Genomic DNA, 20332 nt, shown 5'->3' on the forward strand with positions numbered 1-20332 from the left:
TTCTTTCTTTTTTTTTTTTTTCCTTTGAGATGGAGTTTGACTCTATCGCCCAGGCTGGAGTGCAGTGGCATGATTTTGGCTCACTCTCACCTCCACCTCCCAGGTTGAAGCGATGCTCCTGCCTCAGTCTCCTGAGTAGCTGGGATTACAGGCATGTGCCACCACACCCGGCTAATTTTTGTATTTTTTTTTTTTTTTTTTTAAGCAGAGATGGGGTTTCACCACGTTTGCCAGGCTGGTCTTATACTCCTGCCTCAAGTGATCTGCCCACCTCAGTCTCCCAAAGTATTGGGATTATGGGCATGAGCCACCATGCCTGGCCTTCTTCCCCTTTTTAATTAAGAATTATGGCTGAGGCTGGGCGCGGTGGTTTAAGCCTGTAATCCCAGCACTTTGGGAGGCCGAGACGGGCGGATTATGAGGTCAGGAGACCGAGACCATCCTGGCTAACACGGTGAAACCCCGTCTCTACTAAAAAAAAAAAAAAAAAAAAAAATAGCTGGGCAAGGTGGCGGGCGCCTGTAGTCCCAGCTACTCAGAAGGCTGAGGCAGGAGAATGGCGTAAATCCGGGAGGCAGAGCTTGCAGTGAGCTGAGATCTGGCCACTGCACTCCAGCCTGGGTGACAGAGCGAGACTCTGGCTCTTAAAAAAAAAAAAAAAAAAAAGGATTATGGCTGAGCGCAGGGACTCACACCTCACAACTGTAATCCCAGTACTTTGGGAGGCCAAGGTAGGTGGATCACCTGAGGTCAGGAGTTGGAGCCCAGCCTGGCCAACATGGTGAAAACCCATTTCTACTAAAACTACAAAAAAATCAGCCAGGGGTGGTGGCGGGCACCTGTAATCCCAGTTACTCTGGAGGCTGAGGCAGGAGAATCCCTTGAACCCGGGGTATGGAGGTTGCAGTGAGCCAAGATCGCAGGACTGCACTCCAGCCTGGGCGACAGAGACTCTGTCTCAAAAAAATACACACACACACACACACACACACACACACATATCTTGTGAGCAGTATTGCCTGTGCATAGGCATTCACTAAGCTTCTGTCCTGTGGTGAGCACCGCTGGAGGAAGTGTGGGAAAGGAGGGAGCTCCTCCTTCCTCTGGGACAGGCAGCAAGGACCATCTGTCTGAGGAGGCTAAGGCCATGCTCTGCACAGTGATACATCAAGAGGCTGTAAAAGGACTGAAAGGACAGGCATCACTCGGGAAACTTTTATATTCTCCTACTTGGATGTTGTTCTCATTGCCCGGTGAAGGCAATGAGAAGGATTGGGGTGGCCGAAATACGTGATTCTTAGCTTCTGTTGTGGTTGATTTTAAATGTTTAAATCTTCTCCCTGCACAAGTGAAATAAAGCCCCAAACTGTTGCCCACCACAGAAACTCAGGCAACACATGCAGAGATCCCTGGAGCAGTGGGCACTGGGCACTTACAAGTTAGGAGGGACCCCAGGGCGCTGCATTCTGGAGCTTATCAACACAGTGGCTAATTAAAATCACAAATATGGCCGGGTGTGGTGGCTCATGCCTGGAATCCCAGCACTTTGGGAGGCCGAGGGGGATGGATCATTTGAGGTCAGGAGTTCGAGACTGGCATGGCCAACATGTTGAAATCCCGTCTCTACTAAAAATAACAAAAATTAGCTGGGCAGGGTGGTAGGTGCCTGTAGTCCCAGCTACTTGGGAGGCTGAGGCATGAAAATAGCTTGAACTCGGAAGGTGGAGGTTGCAGTGAGCTGAGAGTGCGCCACTGTACTCCAGCCTGGGAGAGAGAGCAGGACTCTGTCTCAATAAATAAATAAATAAATAAAATCCCAAACACATTAGACATGGACATCTGGAGACTTCCTCATCTGGACAGAGACATGCAACTTTCAATAGCAGCTCTTCCGTGTGCATTCAATTTCCCATGCATACTTCTCCACTCCAAAATTACTAACATATTTTCTCTTATAGGTTTCATTTTCATTAGTTTTTGTTTGTTTGTTTGGTTGGTTTTTTTTTTGAGACAGAGTCTCGCTCTGTTGCCCAGGCTAGAGTGCAGTGGCCAGATACAAGCTCACTGCAAGCTCCGCCTCCCGGGTTTACACCATTCTCCTGCCTCAGCTTCCCAAGTAGCTGGGACTATAGGCGCCTGCCACCTCGCCCGGCTAGTTTTTTGTATTTTTAGTAGAGATGGGGTTTCACCGTGTTAGCCAGGATGGTCTTGATCTCCTGACCTCGTGATCTGCCCGTCTCGGCCTCCCATAGTGCTGGGATTACAGGCTTGAGCCATCGCACCCGGCCTGTTTGTTTGTTTTTTAAAAAGACAGGGGTCTTGTTATGTTGCCCAGGCTGGTCTCAAACTCCCGGGCTCAAGGGATCATCCTGCCTTGGCCTCCCGATAGGTAGGACTACAAGCTCATGCCACTGCTGGTGTAAAATTTTTTTTTTATTAAAAAAAAATATTTTTAGGCCAGGTGCGAGTGGCTCATGCCTCTAATCCCAGCACTTTGGAGGCTGAGGCAAGAGGGTCACTTGTGCCCAGGAGTTCAAGATCAGCCTGGATAACATAGTGAGATCCTGTCTCTACAAACAAACAAAATAACCAGATGTGGCTGTGTGTGCCCATGTTTCACTATGTTGCCCAGGCTAGAGTGCAGTGGTGCCATCACCACTCACTGCAGCCTCCACCTCCTGGGCTCAAGTGATCCTCCTGCCTCAGCCTCCTGAGTAACTGGGACTACAGCCATGTGCCACCAGTTTATCCAGCTGTGGTTCTTAAAAAAAAAAAGCCATTCCTTTTCCTTTCTGATTTGAAGTAACATCCTTGTCACAAATTAAACTCACCTGGGTTTAAAAAATACTGCATATTCCCAGACCTCACCCAAGCACCAGAATCTCTGGGAAGGGGACTCCAACCTTATTTGGAATCCAGTGCCTTAGAGACTCGCTACCCAGTCTGCCAAGGACCAGAAGCATCAGCGTAACCTGGGAGTGAGACAGAAGTTAAAAGTTTCAGTACCCACCCAGGTCTGCTGAATTCGAAACTGAGTGGAACCCAGCCATGGGTGCCTTCACGAGACCTCTGGGTGACTCCGTTGCTGGCTGCCAGTTGAGAATCCCCTATTGAGGCCTGAGTATACAATGGGGTGATTCTGCTGACAGGTCCACAGTGGCTATGGGGACCATGGGGATGATGGATATGTCCTGACAGTCCTGACGGGAGCAGTGATGTAGGCATGGTGTGTAACTTACTTTCTCCAGCTCTGTTTTCCTGTCTGCTGTCAGGAGACTTGCTCATAGATTTGCGTGAATATGACACACAGATGACCGGCTGGGAAGTGATAGCACTCTTCCACACACCAGAAAGGGCTGAGGGCTCCTCGCTTGGAGAGCACTGAAGGTGGGTCCCAGCAGGAGCCTCTCCCATGGCTGCTCCGCTCCCCTCTCTCTTTCTAGGGCTGACCTTGGCAGAGGTCACCCTGTCCCAGGACTGAGGCACTGGCTGTTCTGGAGGCCTTAGGGAAACGGGTTTCTTCGTTTTCAAGGTTCTGCTGAAGGGGTGGGGCTGCCGGGGGTGCGCAGTGCGTTCGGAAGCTGGCTCTGCTGATGATCCTATTCCCATTCTTCATTGCTGCCGGGATTCCCATCACCGGAGCAGGGAGGCCCCAGCTGCTCAGATCTTCCCGGGTGAGCCCTCAGGATGCTGCAGTGACCCGGCCAGGGCCCTCCGCGGGGAGGCCGATGAATAGTGGAGTCGCACCAGCCCAGAGAGCCAAATGCCACCATGCTTGATGCCCGGGGGCTGCACGAGCCCAGAGGAGCGGCCTGATCAGCGCGGGAAGCCGAGTGGGCTTGCTGCTGCTGGGATGTAAGTCTCAGGTGGGACCTCCTTGTCGCCATCTGGAGTGGAAATCAGAGGCTCCACCTTCCAGCCTCGGCCATCTGATTTCTCAGCATGGTTTCAACGTGGGTGGCCTCGGGCTGGGTTCCAGGCCCACCGCGGGGAGCAAGGCCCTCCCACACCAGAATCTCTCCCCTCTAGGGTGAGCTGGGGTACCAGGCTCCAGGATCCCACCATAGGTTCCCACTACATCAACGTTTCTCCTACCTGTTTGTCATAGATCCCCTGAGTGCTTGTTAAACTACAGACTCTCTGGCCCTTTCTATGAAGACCTGCTAGGGCCTTGGGGGTCGGACCTGAGAAACGGGCATAACAGGTGCTTCTGTAACTCCTCTCAGTGAAGTGGGAACCCCTAGTTCCTGGGTGCCAGGGAGCTTTAGACCAGTGGGAAAGGGCGGGACTCATGGAGGTCTGCGAGTGAGAAATGCCCTCGTGGACTTGATTACTCCCGCCGACGGTCTCCTCTGCCCCTCCCAGGGTGACTCACAGGAGGCTTTCTTGCTCACCCTGTCTGAGTTTCTTGGAAACAGGGCAGATTTTTTTTTTTTTTTCTGCCAACACTGGGGCCCCACCCTGAGCTGCAGGGATCACAACGAGATTACAACACTTACTTTCTGATGACACCTACAGGGGTGGTTGCGGTCATCTCCCGCCTCTGAGCCCTGCCATAGGAGGTTAAGGCTTGAGTGAGACGCAAGGCGGGACCAAAGCTCCCCCGGCTTGGGAGGAGGGCACTGGCCCGCCGTCTGTGGATCCTTCCAGAAACACTGGCTCTCCTGGAGGGGAGGGCAGGCCTGGGGCAGAAACACTGGAAGAGTTTGTTAGAAAGTGTTTCCCTCTGGGGGTGGGGCGGGCCTGGCGCTCCCCAGCACGTGCGCGCGGTACCTGGAGAAGGTCCTGCTGGGACGCCTTTCCTTCCTGCCGCGCCCCGAGGTTGCCCGGCCGCTCCCTCCCGCGTCAGCGCATTTCCCACGGTTCTGGGGGAGCTGGGGCGGGGCGGGGGCAGCTGCGCCTGCAAGGTGGACGCGGCCTACGGGGCGTCCCCCAGTCCCCCGCCCTGGCTCCCGCCCCCGCGCCCTGGGCCTGGGACACGCGGCCAGCGGGGGGCGCCTGCGGCCGCTCCTCCTTCCCCGCCCGCGGTGAGCGTCGGGCCAGCCCGCGGCCACTGGGGCGGTCACTCGGGCGGCGGTGGAGCGGGAGCGCGCGGCAGGTGAGCGCGGGGCGCAGAGGAGCGCGGCGGGCGGGCCGGGGATGCGCCCGGGGTCGGGGGATGCCAGTGGCCGGTGCCCCGCGCCGCGCGGTCCCCACACAGACGGGCGGGTGGCCCCTCTCCCGGCCCGCCCTTCCCCGGCCTCGCGGGCGCCCGGCGGTGGCGGCTTCTGCCCGGGTGGGTCGGGAATGCTCCGAGACCCTCCCTCGGGCCACGACCTCCTCCCTTAGGCACGGCCGGCTGGGAGACACTTCCCAGACGCTGCCCCAGCAGGAGCCCGCTTTCGGATGACAAGACTGAGACCCGAGGGAGGCCGCCCGGCCCCAGACCCCTGCGGTGGAGCCCGGCTGGCTTAGGGCGCAGAGCAGGGCTGGCTCCGGGCGGCGGGGCCTGTTGGAAGCAAACACTGCACAGGGTAGCAGCCTCTGTGGGCGCAGGACCGGGCTGTGGGTCTGCAGCGCTCCCGCCAGAGCCAGTAGAGAGCAGGACCCCTCCGTGGCCAAAGAGGACCAGGGTCCATGGGAGAGTGAGCCAGGCCCGGCCCTCGCCTCGGATCCCAACCTGGGAACCCAACGCCTCGCACATGAGGAAGTGACAATGGGAGCCGACCCCTGTTGGGAGAGAGAGGCTGGAGCCTCTTCATGGATTGGAGTGGTTCCCTCTCCTGGTTTATGTCTCAGGTCTCCTCCCTCAAAGGCCAGGAACTCCTTTCTGAGTCCCGGCGCTGAAGCTGGAAATGATCGCGTGGGCGCCGTGAACAGAAGTAGAGCCCTTAAAATGAGGAACAGGATACCCTGTGTGGTCGGCTGAAGCCCCCTCGGGCCCGTCCAGAGTGATGCTCCAGAGATTGATTGATTGAATGAATGAATGAATGAATGACCAACAGGACTCTGGGTGAGGCCACAGCTGTGGGGACTTAGGCAGAGGCTTTGGGCCCTGAGAGGAGGGGGTTCTGGGGTTCAGTGAATGCCTTCAAACATGGGCAGGTGCCCTTGTAGAAGGGAGTTTGTGGGCTGTGGAGCTGGGGGCAGGCTGTGGGGAGGGGGTCAGACTCCAGGTTTATGGGGGGACCCCACGGAAGTGGCTGACTGGGCCTGGGTAGAGGGGTGAGAACCCTCTTCCCCACTATCTGGTGAGTTGAGTCCATATGTGGAGGCAGGATTTTTTTTTTTCTTGAAACCAGGCCTTGCTCTGTCCTCCAGGCTGAAGTGCAATGGCACAATCATGGCTCAGTGCAGCCTCCACCTCCCAGGCTCAGGTGATCCTCCCACCTCAGCCTCCCTAGTAGCAGCTGGGATTACAGGTGTGCGCCACCATGCCCGGCTAATTTATTGATTTTTTTTTTTTTTTTTTGTAGACACATGGTCTCACTATGTTGTCCAGGCTAGTCTTGAACTCCTGAGCTCAAGTGATCCTCCTGCCTCAGTCTCCCAAAGTGCTGAGATTACAGGTGTGAGCCACCATACCCATCCTTCCTTTCTTTCTTTTCTTTTCTTTTCTTTTCTTTGACTCCTGATTTTATGATTGAGTTTCTTCTCCATCTGAAGCTGTCTTCTGTGGCTGGGAGCCTGGCCTCACAGGACCAGGTCTTCTAAAGCTGCCTCCCCACTGCTCGGTATTTGGGATCGCCAGGTGCTGGGTCCTCTTCCTTCAGCGGCCACACAGGCCCTGAGTGCCCCTGGGTTTAAAAGAATGGGTACTTTTGGGCTTTTTACAGAGGGGAGCAGGGAGAGGTGAGGCCTGCTGGGCCCTCCCAGGGAGCCTTCCAATTTCCAAGGCCCTTGCAAAGCCCCTGTGTGTCCCTTGTGTCTTTAATCATAAGTCAGCCAGGACCCCAACGACCAGCCCATTCGCAGGTGAGAGAGCTGAGGTCCTCACAGGTCTGGTAGCAAGGAGCTGGGCTCTTCTGATGTGGTCTTGGTGGAGCCTGTTTGCATCCACATCAGTGAGCCTGAGCCCCACCCCCGAATGCAGAGTCAAGTGGGCCTGGTGAGTGCCCCACGGCGGGCAGCACACATTCCCTGCCCTTGCCCCGCCCACCTCTTCCTCTTCCCATTCCTACCCTGTACCTAGAGTTGCCCTGGGGCTTTGCTCCTAACCCCTACCTCTTGGAGCCCCCTTCTTGATGGGCACAAAGGAATGTTGCTGATGGAGAGGGGCTTATGTCTCCTCCTTCTCATCCCTGGCTGAATCCAGCAAGAGGTGGCCTGTGTCTGGGCAGGAGGCAGAGAGGTGAGTTAGGTGTGGGCCCTGCCGTGGCCAGTAGGGGAGACGGAGTGGATGCACTTTGACCCCAAACACTCACACTGCAGGCAGGCCAGGCTGTGCTTTTGTGCATTGAAGGGTAAGGAGGGACCGTTACTTTTTACAGATACCCTGTACAAAAATTTAGGGTATCTTTGGGGGAGTTTGTGGACAGATCATTTTCTTATTTAGTCATGCTTTCTGTGTTTTCAAAATTGCCAGCAATGAGGAAGAAAAGCAAAACTTTATTACCTTTGTGTTTGCTCTGGTAAATTTTCAAGAGCAGTTCTGCTGCTTCTGAATCTTAGAATTGGGTTTGCAGATGAGGTCTGGAGGCTGATGCCAATTTCTGAATTTGACAGGACAACACATGGTGAGGCTCCAGGATGTTGAGGTATTTCAGTACACATTAGCCTCACAGCCTAACAGAATGGCCTGGGACTCAGGTGGATGATGCCCTGTTGGTCGGTGGCAGAGCTTCTTGCTGGCATGTCACCTCTTCCGCTGTGTGTCTGCTGGGATCTGTGGCTCATGGTGGTTGGGAAGCTACCTGGGTCCTGCCTCCTCTTCCCAGAGGTACAGACTGTGTGTGGCCCCTTTGAGTGCTTTCTGCTCTCTGCATAAGAACCTGCACCATTCCCACCTCCCAGGCCTTGCCCTTTGCTGCGCCTTCCTCCTGTAACCCTTCCAGTATGGTCCTATTGTGTGTCTTAGCAAGTACTCAGGCTCTGGCCTGGCGCAGTGGCTCACGCCTGTAATCCTAGGCCTTTAGGAGGCTGAGGCTGGCAGATCACTTGAAGTCAGGAATTTGAGACCAGCCTGGCCAACATGATGAAACCCCGTCTCTACTAAAAATACAAAAATTAGCTGGGCATGGTGGTGGGTGCCTGTAATCCCAGCTACTCGGGAGGCTGAGGCAGGAGAATCTCTTGAGCCTGGAAGGCGGAGGTTGCAGTGAACCGCAATTGCACTACTGTACTCCAGCTTGCTCTGGGTGACAGAGCAAGACTCTGTCTCAAACAACAACAACAACAACAACAACAACAAAAAACCAAAGTACTCAGGCCCTTCTTAGACAGTTGACCTCATGGGTTCCCCCTGAGCCCTGGTCTGTGGGTTAGGGATGTGGCCTGCGGGCAATTATGACTTCAGGCTCTGCCTTTTGGACCTGGACATTTGGGCCTGGACTATACTGTAAGGGGAGAACATGGCAGGCACTGCTGGCCCCAGCCCTCTGAGGCCCTCATTATCACCCAGTTTGCCAGGAGGTGGGGGGGCTCCTTTGCAGGTGAGCACATTCTTTCTCTGGAAATAGCTACGTGGGGCCCTGCTGGGTGGGGGTGGTGGGCATCTGGCCAGGGCCATTGCCAGGCGTGGGGAGCAGGCAGCCTGAGGCCCAGCCCATGTGTGCACAGAGTGCTCCTTCAGTTAATGACCACCTGCTGAGTGAGGCGCCTTGAGCAGCCGTTTGCAGAGGGAGCCCCTGTTCAGTTAACAACAAAGGTCTTTCTTTGGAAACTCTTGGGCCTGGGAGACAAGAGCAGCACAAGCTCTAAAGAGAGTCCCCCCGGCTTGAGTCCCACCTCAATGTTTGGTAGCTGTGTGATTTTGGGCAAGTGCTTCAACCCCTCTGAGCCTTCAGTTTCTCACTTATAAAATGTGGACAGTAAGAGTACTTATCTCAAGGCCGGGCGTGGTGGCTCAAGCCTGTAATCCCAGCGCTTTGGGAGGCTGAGACGGGTGGATCACGAGGTCAGTAGATCGAGACCATCCTGGCTAACACGGTGAAACCCCATCTCTACTAAAAAATACAAAAAAAAAACCAAACTAGCAGGGCAAGGTGGCAGGTGCCTGTAGTCCCAGCTACTCGGGAGGCTGAGTCAGGAGAATGGCGTAAACCCGGGAGGCGGAGCTTGCAGTGAGCTGAGATCCGGCCACTGCACCCCAGCCTGGGCGACAGAGTGAGACTGCATCTCAAAAAAAAAATAAAAAAATAAAAAAGAGTGCTTATCTCAAAGGCCAAGGATTTAACCTCCAGGTTAACGGACACTGAAGAGAGGTGACAACAAAATGAATTGGCCGGGCGAGGTGGCTCACGCCTGTAATTCCAGCACATTGGGAGGCCGAGGCGGTGGATTACTTGAGCTCAGGAGTTCGTGACCAGCCCGGCCAACATGGTGAAACCCCATCTCTGCTAAAAATACAAAAAATTAGCCGGGCATGGTAGCTCGTACCTGTAGTCCCAGCTACTTGGGAGGCTGAGGCAGGAGAATCGCTTGAACCTGGGAGGCAGAGGTTGCAGTGAGCCGAGATCACTATACTGCACTCCAGTCTGGGGGGCAAAGCAAGACTCCATCTCAAAAAAAAAAAAAACATAAAACCTAAAATGTAGTATGTGGTCAGGTGCAGTGGCTCACACCTTTAATCCTAGCACTTTGGGAGATTGAGGTAGGTGGATCACTTGAGGTCAGGAGTTTGAGACCAGCCTGGACAATGTGGTGAAACTCTGTCTCTATTTTTAAAAATAAACAATTTTAAAACAAGTAAAATTAAATTTTAAAAATGCACTATGTGAGCATACGGTGGGAAAAAAGGTATAAAGTGCATTATTGAGACGGTTGATAAAATTGGGTATGGGCTGTAAAGTATTATATCAACATTAAATGAACAGATAACTGTTTATCTGAGCCCTTGTTCTTAGGAAATTTGCAAGGCTAAAGGGGCACAGTGTAGGTAACCCACTCGCAAATATTAAAGAGAAACAAATGTATAGATATCTAATAGGAGGCGGCAAAATGGTTCAAATAGGCAAATCTGGATTAAAAAGTATAGAATTCTTTGTACTTATCACTTTTCTGAAAGTTTTTTGAAAGTATTTAAAATACAGCTTTAAGAAATGCCTGTCTTGCTGGTGAGGTGGCTTACACCTGTAATCCCAGCACTTTGGGAGGCCAAGGTGGGAGGAACGCTTTCGGCCAGGAGTCTGAGACTAGCTTGAGCAATATAGCAAGATTCTGTTTCTTCTCAAAAAAAGAAACAAAAAATTGCCAGGCCTGGTGGCACACGCCTGTGGTCCCAGGTACTCCAGAGGTTGAGGCAGGAGGATCACTTGAGCCCAGGAATTCGAGGCTGCAATGAGCTGTGATAACTCTACTGCACTCTAGTTTGGGTGATAGAGCGAGACCCTGATTTAAAAAAAGAAAAAGAAAAAGAAAAAAATGCCTGTCTTATGAGATTGTGGTATGATGAAATGACATTACTTCACGGTACTTAGAACAGCCTCTGGCACTCAGTGAGCATTAGCTGTTATTGTTGCTGTCGCTTTTTGTTATCTTTAGTATGGGCAACATATGTACCATCTCCTGTTGCCATGATCCTGGGGGTCAGGCCTTGTTTCTCCACTTTACAGATGACACAGTTGAAGCCCAGAGAGGTGAAGTGGCTTGCTCAGGACCACACTGCAGAGTCCAGCGCCGTGAGAGGAGGACTGCAGAAGTGCTTAAAGTTTATTTTGAATTAATCATCAACATTTGAAAACCACAAGATTTTTACATAAAGCCCAGATTTCTAGTTTCTTTTGCCAACTTAGGCCTGTACCCCTGGACATGTTGCTGCGTGGCAGCTACTGGTGGAAGCTCAGCAGGGTGGCGCCTCACCCAGGGCTCGGGCCTCCAGTGTGCCCCAGTCCCCACGTAGCCGGCCAGCCTTGCCTGTCATTGCCCCCGCCTGGCCTCCGGGGGCTCCGAGTTCACTGTCCTGGGAAGTGATTGCAGGGTGCTGGGCCACAAAGCTTGGGTTCTCCCCTTCCCCGACCTGCTCCCCCACGCAGAGGGTACAGCATTGCACTGCCTTGACTCAGCCAGTATTTGAGCACCTGGTGTTTGTGGGCAATGGCCGGGGGCTTCAGGCGAGGAGGAAGAGGAGCTGAAGCTTTGGGGCTCCAGCCTGCTCTCCTGTCACAGTCCCAGGCCTCTGTCCATCCCTCCTGCAGCCTCAACCGTGTGCCTGGCCCTGAAGAAGGGGTGCAGGGTGGCTCGCTGACCACGCCTTGAGGAGGGTGCAGGAGGAGCCCCCGAGCTGCTGTTTTTGTCCTCGTTGGGTGTATGTAGGCAGGCAGTCCTTTCCCTGCGCCAAGCCTCGGTTCTTCCTCTGTGAGATGGGGCTAGACCACCTTCCTGGAGGGTGGGTGGAAGCGGCAGGAACAGGACATGTCAGTGTTGAGCAGGGCTGAGCTCTGCACACATGGCTGACAGGATGGTTTCATTCCACTGCGTGACTTCTAATGCCACTGATCCCCCGCCAGCCTGGCTTCGGGGCTAGCAGGAATGGGTTGAATAAAGGCTGGCAATAGGCATGCCCCAGGGTGTGGGGTGGAGGCAGCCACTGGGCAGGCATTGTTTATGTGCCTGGGTAGGCATTGTTTATGTGCCTTCATAGCTGTGCCTTAAGGTCCTCATCTCACAGTGGAGGGGACAGGCTCAGTGAAGATGGCAGGAGCTCACCTTGGTGAGTTTGGTGTTCAACAGATGGGGAAACTGAGGCTCAGAGAGGTGATGTGACCCTCAGAGGTCCCCTGATCAAGCAATAGCAATGCTAGGACTAGAAGCCAGAGTTTCTGCCTCCTGGGCTCTGGGCTGCATTCCCAGGAGGAAGAAAAAGCTCATTTCTTTTTTTTTTTTTTTTTTTTTTTTTGAGACGGAGTCTCGCTCTTTCGCCCAGGCTGGAGTGCAGTCGCTGGATCTCAGCTCACTGCAAGCTCCGCCTCCCGGGTTCACGCCATTCTCCTGCCTCAGCCTCCCGAGTAGCTGGGACTACAGGCGCCCACCACCTCGCCCGGCTATTTTTTTGTATTTTTTTAGTAGAGACGGGGTTTCACTGTGTTAGCCAGGATGGTTTCGATCTCCTGACCTCGTGATCCACCCGTCTCGGCCTCCCAAAGTGCTGGGATTACAGGCTTGAGCCACCGCGCCCGGCCTCATTTCTTATTTTTAAATAGTTTTCATTTTTTAAAGTACAGAAACAATTCACATTTAGGTAATGAAAAATCAGAAAATATAAGTAATAAGGTGGGGGAAAAACATATTAATAGAATCTGACCTCGAAGTAACCCGTTAGCATATTGGTGTATATTCTTCCAGACTTTTTTTTCCCCAACATATTACAAGAAAAAAAGTTGAGCATTACAACTTCCCCTATTGTCCTCTAAGGGGAGTTCTGTCTGCCCCAGGCTTTGGGTGTGGAGTTGGGGGTCAGGGAGGTTGAAGTGTTACAGACATCAGCAGCCCAGCCTTTGACACAGGAGGTGTCCTGGGTGATTTTCTGTCCCTGTTGCAGATATTTCGGTTGTTTCCAGCATTTTTGCAGTTAGAGAGCTGCACTAAACAGCCTGTAGCTAAGTCCTTGCATGTAGTGGGACTGTTTCTTTAGGGTAAATTAAAACGAGTCCATATATTTTTCTTTCCTTTTCTTTTTTCCTTTTTCCTTCCCAAGATGGAGTCTTGCTCTGTCGTCCAGGCTGGAGTGCTGTGGCACAATCTCGGCTCACTGCAGCCTCCGCTTCCTGGGTTCAAGTGATTCTCCTGTCTCAGCCTCCTGAGTAGCTGGGAATTACAGATGTGTGCCACCGTGCCAGACTAATTTTTGTGTTTTTAGTAGAGACATAGTTTCACCATGTTGCCCAGGCTGGTCTCAAACTCCTGGCCTCAAGTGATCCACCCCTGCCTTGGCCTCCCAAAATGCTAGAATTATAGGTGTGAGCCACCGCACCCAGCCAAAAATGGGTCCATTTCTTACCTTTGTGGTGCCCTCAGGCTGGACCCAGGTTTGTGGTGGGACCGCACCTGGGAGTGTGGAGGTCTCGGGCACTGAGCGCTTTCCACTGCCCACTCTTTTGTGGTCAGAGGATGAGACAGGGAGGGGCTCCTGGGGGAGGGCTTTGCCGGGAGTGTGTTCTGCCGCCGCCGCCCAGGCTGGCACTGGAAGCCTTTAAGCTCCTGTGGTGAGGTGCGTTGAGGTGGGGGTGGCGGCGGTGGCGTCTGCTGCTACATGCTGGTGGGGCCTAGGGGGCCAGAGCCTGGAGCCTCCTTTGCTTCCAGCAGGAGGGGACCTCAGGAAGAGCTTGCATGTGTCTCTGTCTTTGTCCTTGTCTGTCTCTAACTGCCTTTCTCTGTGTGTGTGTCTGTCTGTCTCTCTCTCTCTCTCTCTCTCTCTCTCTCTCTGTCTGTCTCTCTCCAGTCAGGAGCAGGGCTGAGGCTGGGTCTGTGTTTCTGACCCTGAGACCTCAGGAGAGTTACCTTCCCTCTCAAGACCACACGATCCTCATCTGTAGGAAGGGGCTAAAAATGACCCCTTCGCCGTGTGAGACACGGAGGAGATGGCAAATCCCACGGTGCTTTCAGTGACAAGGTTTTGACATTTCATTATGAACAAGCCAACAGACACAGCAGCAGACAGGGCAGCGCACCAGCACACCACCCCACGCACTGCCGCCTCTGCTTCCGCAGGCTCCAGCCCGTGGCCTCTGGGAGCTGCCTCCCCTCCCACACACAACCCCCTCCAGCCACCCTGTCACTTCATCTGTGAGAATGGTAGTCTATGTTACTAAAAGATAAGATGCTTAAAAAACACACAATGACCAAAGAACTGTTAAAATTAATAAACTAACACAGTGAAGTTGTAAAGTCAACACACAAAAATCAGTCATATTTCTTTCTGTATGTTAGCTAACTATCTGAAAAAGAAATCAAGAAGATAATCCCATTCACAATAGCCACACGAAAAAATACTTAGGAATAAATTCAGCCAACAAGGTGAAAGAGCTGTATGCTGAAATCTATAAAACAATGAACCAAGAAATGGAACAAGATACAAACAGATGGGATGTTATCCATGTTCATGGATTGGAAGAATTAATATCGTGCAAATGTCCATACTACCTGAAGTTATTGAATGCAGCCTCTGTCAACATTCCAGTGACTTCTCACAGAAAAAGAAAAAACAGGGAACACACCTTTGGTTTACACCAAAAGCTATGTCTCCCTGTCCCCCGCCCCCACCTCCTGCCAAAACAAAAGAAAAAACAATTCTAAAATTCAGGTGAAACCACAAAAGACCCCAAATAGCTAAAGTGATCTTGAGCAAGAAAATCAAAGCTGAAGGCATCACACTACCTAATTTCAAAATATATTACAGAGCTACAGTAATTAAAACAGCATTGTGCTGGCATAAAAATAGACATATTGGGCTAGGCATGGTGGCTTATGCCTGTAATCCTAGCATTTTGGGAGGCTGAGGTGGGAGGATTGCTTGAGGTCAGACGTTTGCAGCTAGCCTGGGCAACATAGCAAGACCTTGTCTCTACCAAAAAAAAAAAAAATTAAAAATTTGCCAAGTGTGGTGGCAGGAGCCTGTAGTCCCAGCTACTTGGGAGGCTAAGGTGGGAGGATTGCGTGAGCCTGGGAGCTTGAGGCTGCAGTGAGCTATGATTGTGCCAGTGTACACCAGCCTAGGTGACAGAATGAGCCAATTAAAAAAATATATATTTTTTAAATATATATATAATATATATATAATTATTTTTTATACAGATAAGGCCATCCAAAGTGCTGGGATTACAGACATGAGCTACCATGCCTGGCCCATAAGACCCTGTTTCTGGGGAAAAAAAAAAAAAAAAAGAGAGACATATCAACCAATGGAACAGGGTAGAGAGCTCAGAAATGAACCCATGAATACATTTACAGCCCAATAATTTTTTTGTTTGTTTGTTGTTCAGATAGTGTCTCACTCTGTCACCCAGCCTGGAGTACAGTGGTGCGATCTTGGCTCGCTGCAAACTCCGCTTCCCATGCTCAAGCCACGCCCCTGCTTCAGCCTCCTGAGTCACTGGGACCACAGGTACATGCCACCTTTGGCTAATTTTTGTATTTTTTGTAGAGATAGGGTTTCAACATGCTGCCCAGGCTAGTCTTGAACTGCTCAACTCAAGGGCTCTGCCTACCTCAGCCTCCCAAAGTGCTGGGATTACAGGCATGAGCCACCATGCCTGTCCACTCCACTGATTTTTTTGACAAACGTGCCAAGGACACACCATGGGAAAAGGATAGCCTCTCGGTATTGGGAAGACTGGGTATTCACATGCAGGAGGATGAAATTAGATCCTTACATGCAAAAACCAACTCAGAATGGACTGAAGACTTAAACATAAGACCTGAAACTATAGAACTACTAGAAGAAAATATAGTGAAAAAGCTATGTGATACTGTTCTGGGCAATTATTATTATTGACCCCAAAATCTCATGCAACAAAAGCAACAATAGACAAATAGGATGATGTCAAACTTAAAAGCTTCTGCACGGCAAAGAAAACAGTTTAACAGAAGAGACAACCTGTAGACTGGGAGAAAATATTTGCAAGCCAAACATCTGATGAGAAGTTAATATCCAAAATAGATAAGGAACTCAATAACAGCAACAACAACAACAAACCCAATTAAAAAATGGGCAAAGGATCTGAATAGACATTTTTCAAAAGAACCCATACAAATTACCAACAGGTATATGAAAAAATGTTCAACATTACTAATCATTAGGGAAATGCATATCAAAACCATGGTGAGGTATCACCTCACACCTGTTAGAATGGCTATTATTAAAAAGATAAGAGAAGCCAGGTGTGGTGGCTCACGCCTGTAATTCCAGCACTTTGGGAGGCTAAGGCAGGAGGATTGCTTGAGCCTGGGAGTTTGAGACCAGCCTGGGCAACACAGGGAGAACCCATCTGTACAAAAAATAAAAAAAAAAAAAAAAACAAGCCAGGTGTGGCAGTGTGCACCTGTTAGTTCTAGCTAGTCAGGAGGTTGAGGTGGGAGGATCACTTGAGCCCAGAATTCAGAGGCTTCAGTGAGCTATGATCACACCACTGCACTCCAGCTGGGCAAGACCCTCTCCCAAAAAAACAAAAACAAACAAACAAACAAAAAAAGCAAAAAAAAAAAAAAAGAGAATGAGAGACAGGTGTTGGAGAAAATGTGGAGAAAAGGAAACCCTTGAGCACTGTTGGTGGGAATACAAATTAGCACAGCCATTATGGAAAACAGTAGGGCCCTCCCTTCCTTCCACTCGTGGGTACATATCCAAAGGATTTGAAAGTAGCGTGTCAAAGAGATATCTGCACTCCCATAATTATTGCAGCATTATTCATAATAGCCGAGATCTAGAAACAAGTGTCCCTTAATGGATGAAGACATACATACACAATGAGATATTATTTAGCCTTAAAAAAGAAGGAACAACATGGGTGAACCTAACGGACATTACGCTAAGTAAATAAGCCAGGCACAGAAGGACAAATACTGCACGATCTCACTTATGCGTGGAATCTAGGAAATCTAGGCTGTGTGCGGTGGCTCACGCTTGTCATCTCAGTGCTTTGGGAGGCTGAGGTGAGAAAACTGCTTGAGGCCAGTTGTTCAAAACAAGCATGGGCAACATAGCACCCCACCTCTACAAAACAAACCAAATCCAAAACACCACCACCAACAAAAAAATCCAATGGAACTCAGAAGCAGCAAGTGGAAGGGTGGTTACCAGAGGCTGTGTGTAGCTAGCGGGGGCAGGGATGGGGTGGGGAGAGGGATGTAGATAGGGAGAGGCAGTCAAAGGATAGAAAGTTTCAGTTAGGAGGAATAAGTTTCTTGAGACCTATTGCACAGCATGGTGACTACAGTTAATGTATATTTCAAAATTACTAAGAGGGTCGTTTCAAATGTCCTCACCACAAACAGTGCTAAATACTTGAGGTGATATGTTAATTAACTTCATTTCATCATTCTACATTGTATATATGTAATGTCACTTTGTATCCCATAAATATATACAATTATAGCTGATCAATTGACAATAAAATTTAAAAAACAATTATATTTTACCACACATATTGCTAAACATTAGCAATAATTCTTTAAGATCATTAACTATCAATTCGGTGTTCAAACTTCCAATAGTTTTGTAAATGTCAAATATATATATATATATTTATATTTTATATATTAGATTTAGATTTATCTTTTTTTTTTTTTTTGAGACAGGGTGTCTGTTGCCCAGGTTAGAGTGCAGTGATGAGTCTCGGTCCACTGCAACCTCCACCTCCCAGGCTCAGGTGATCCTCCCACCTCAGCCTTCCGAATAGCTGGGACCACAGGCATGCACCACCATACCAGGCTAATTTTTTTGTATTTTTTGTAGAGACAGGATTTCACCACATTGCCCAGACTGGTCTCGAACTTCTGGACTCAAGTGATACGCTTGCCTCGGCCTCCCAATGTGCTGGGATTAGGGACGTGAGCCACCGTGCCAGGGCTATATATTAATATTAGCTTTTTAAAATCGGGATCCAGAGCCAGGCATGGTGGCACGCACTTTGTAATGTAACCTCCAAGCTAGGTGGTTGAGAGGCTGAGGTGGGAGGATTACTTGAGGTCAGGAGTTGGAGGCTGCGGTGAGCTATGACTGAGCCACTGCACTCCAGCCTGGGTGACAGAAAGAGATCCTGTCTCTTTAAAAAATAACAATAATCAGGATCCGAATGAGGTCCGCATGACAAAACTGTGATACGTTTCTTCAATCTTTCATCTGTAGGACTGGTACTCATTCATTCTCTCTTCTTCCATGCAATGTTTTTGTTGAAGCTGGGTCCCTTTACCTGTAGGAGAGCTTCCTATAATGTGTAGCATGCTTCTTGTCCCCTGAGTCCCGTAAACTCATAGTTGTATCCAGAGGCTTGATCTAGTTCAGTTTTGATTTTTTTCACACAACAGCACATTGGAGATGCTATTGGAAATTTCTGGGAGGCACATGTGGTCTGGTGAATTTCCTTTTGTAATACTGGCAGTCATTGATATTCAATGACTTTAAGGTAGTGTTTTTTGTTGTTGTTGTTGTTGTTTTTTTGAGACATGGTCCCTCTCTGTCGCCCAGGCTAGAGTGCAGTGGCTCAATCATAGCTCACTGCAGCCTTGACCTCCAGGCTCAAGCAATCCTCCCACCTCAGCTTCCCAAGTAGCTGGGACCACAGGCGCCCACCACCCGCTCAGGCAGATATTTTTTTGTAGAGATGAGGTTTCACTCTGTTTGATTGGCTGGTCTTGAACTGCTGGGCTCAAGCGATCCTCCTGATCTTCCTGTCTTGGTCTCCTAAAGTGCTGGAATTAGAAGCATGAGCCACCACGCCCAGCCCTTAAGGTAGTATTTTTAATTATGGTAAAAACCTTCCATTTTCACCCTGTTACAAGTGGTGCCTAGTTTGGTGTTGGGTGGAAAACTACCCGTCTCAGGGCATTGCTTTTCCTTATTCTTGCTTTTTCTTGATCGTAGCTGGTTTTCCTCCTCTGTTAATTATGTGGGTAGTATATTTTCATTAGAGAAAAACTGAAAAGCAGATCTGAACAAAAAGATAAATATTAAAGTAAAACTGTGCCAGATTCTATCACCTAGTGATAACTCCTAAGATTTGGGACATTTTCTTCTCGATTTTCTTGTATGCAAAAAAATACAGGCATCCCAGTGAAATCGTTAAAAAAGAAAGGGGTCACACTTCACATGCGGTTCTGGGGGCTGCTGTTTTCAATTTGTGGTTTGTCTGAAGCCCCCTTTGAGGATCTGGTGGGAGGGACGTGGCCTTCCTCCCTGCCTGTCCGTGGGTCACGCTGGGCCGGGTGCAGGGAAGGACAGGCGGCCTCTGGCGCGGCCCAGCTGCCAAGTTTTTCAAAGGAAATAAGGGCTTTTGGTTGGCAGGGCAGTTGCTTTCACATCTGTTCTTTTAGGATTCTCTGCTGTTACTCAACACACCATGACCCCAACTGCCCCTTTCCTTCTCCAAAGCCCCGTCTCCCAGACCTGGCAGAGATCGGGGCTCTGGGGGTCATGGGAGCCAGCTCCCTGCCCTTGAATGGGCTGTGTTGCTTACGTGAGGTCGGGCTGTTCATCTCTCCTTGTTCTGGCATTGGAACTGGGCCAAGCAGCAGCGATTTAGGAGGGGCAGTAGCTGCGGGGTGCTGGGTTTAATGGGAAAGATGCTGTTTCCTTAGAATATGTGTTCATTTGGAGTGGCTTTGGGGCTTACCTCAGGCCACCCCTTAGGACCACCACTGATTAGGGCTCAGAAGGCCCTGATAGACCTGGGCATTTTCTTGTGTTCCTAGCATGAGAAAGGAACAGATCCCTGCACATCCCTGAGCCCACAGCTGGGAAGAGATGTGGGCAGAGGCCTGGAGGAGGTGGGTGGATGCACTGGAATGTTCCCCTCCTCCCAGCATGAAAGATGCGTCTGGGAGGAAGGAGAGTGGCTCTATCAAGCTGTGGTGCCTCTGAGTCCCTCTCCCTGGGGAGTTCACCTCAGTCCCAAGTGTGGAAGAGCTGGGGGGCATGAAACCGCATGGAGTCAGCCCTGCTCTGTCCTCCCACGTGGGGTGAGGGGGCGCTCACACTGCTGGCTGCACTGAGTGGGTGCCATGTTTCTGCGCTGTGTTCTTGTTGGGAGTATCTGGTACAGGTCCATCTGGCAGAAATGTCGTGAGGGCCCGTGGTGCTGGGGAGAGGTGGTCCTTGCCCTCAGCCAGATGGGTCTGGTGGAGGAGAAGACAGGGCTCTCAGTCACTCCGGAGCAGGGAGGGTGCTGCATGAATAAGTTCAGGTTCTTTGAGCTGCAAGTGCCAGAAACCCACAGTAACCAAAGGGAAAGGGAGAAAGAGAGGACTTGAGACTTTGTGGGGATTCAGACATGGCTGGATCCAGGGACTCAAATGGTATCATGAAGACTCTGCTTCTCTCTCCATTTCTCTGTCTTGGCTTCCTTTTCAGGCCAGTTCTCCCACAGAGAGGTTGTATTTGTAATCTATTGCTGTGTAACAAATTACTCCAATTACCTCACAATTCCTGTAGGTCAGGAGTTCAGGCTGAGCGGGGTGCTTCTGGCTGGGGTTCTCTGATGAG

General features: G+C 50.7%; 1 protein-coding gene across 3 annotated transcripts in view; it reads left to right on the plus strand.

The window, feature by feature from the left end:
• The first annotated feature begins 5026 nt into the window (after positions 1-5026).
• The window catches only part of ADCY7 (adenylate cyclase 7), a 70877-nt gene continuing 55571 nt past the window's right edge, over positions 5027-20332 (plus strand). For 2 of the 3 annotated variants that reach the window (XM_015443004.4, XM_074027219.1), the window contains exon 1: positions 5027-5098. The gene's annotated coding sequence lies outside the window, so the exon portion shown is untranslated. Of the gene's footprint in view, positions 5099-15116; positions 15239-20332 lie in introns of all 3 variants that reach the window. The other variant, XM_065536755.2, reaches the window with a different exon arrangement.

This window comes from Macaca fascicularis, chromosome 20, assembly GCF_037993035.2.
Source record: "Macaca fascicularis isolate 582-1 chromosome 20, T2T-MFA8v1.1".
NCBI lineage: Eukaryota > Metazoa > Chordata > Mammalia > Primates > Cercopithecidae > Macaca > Macaca fascicularis.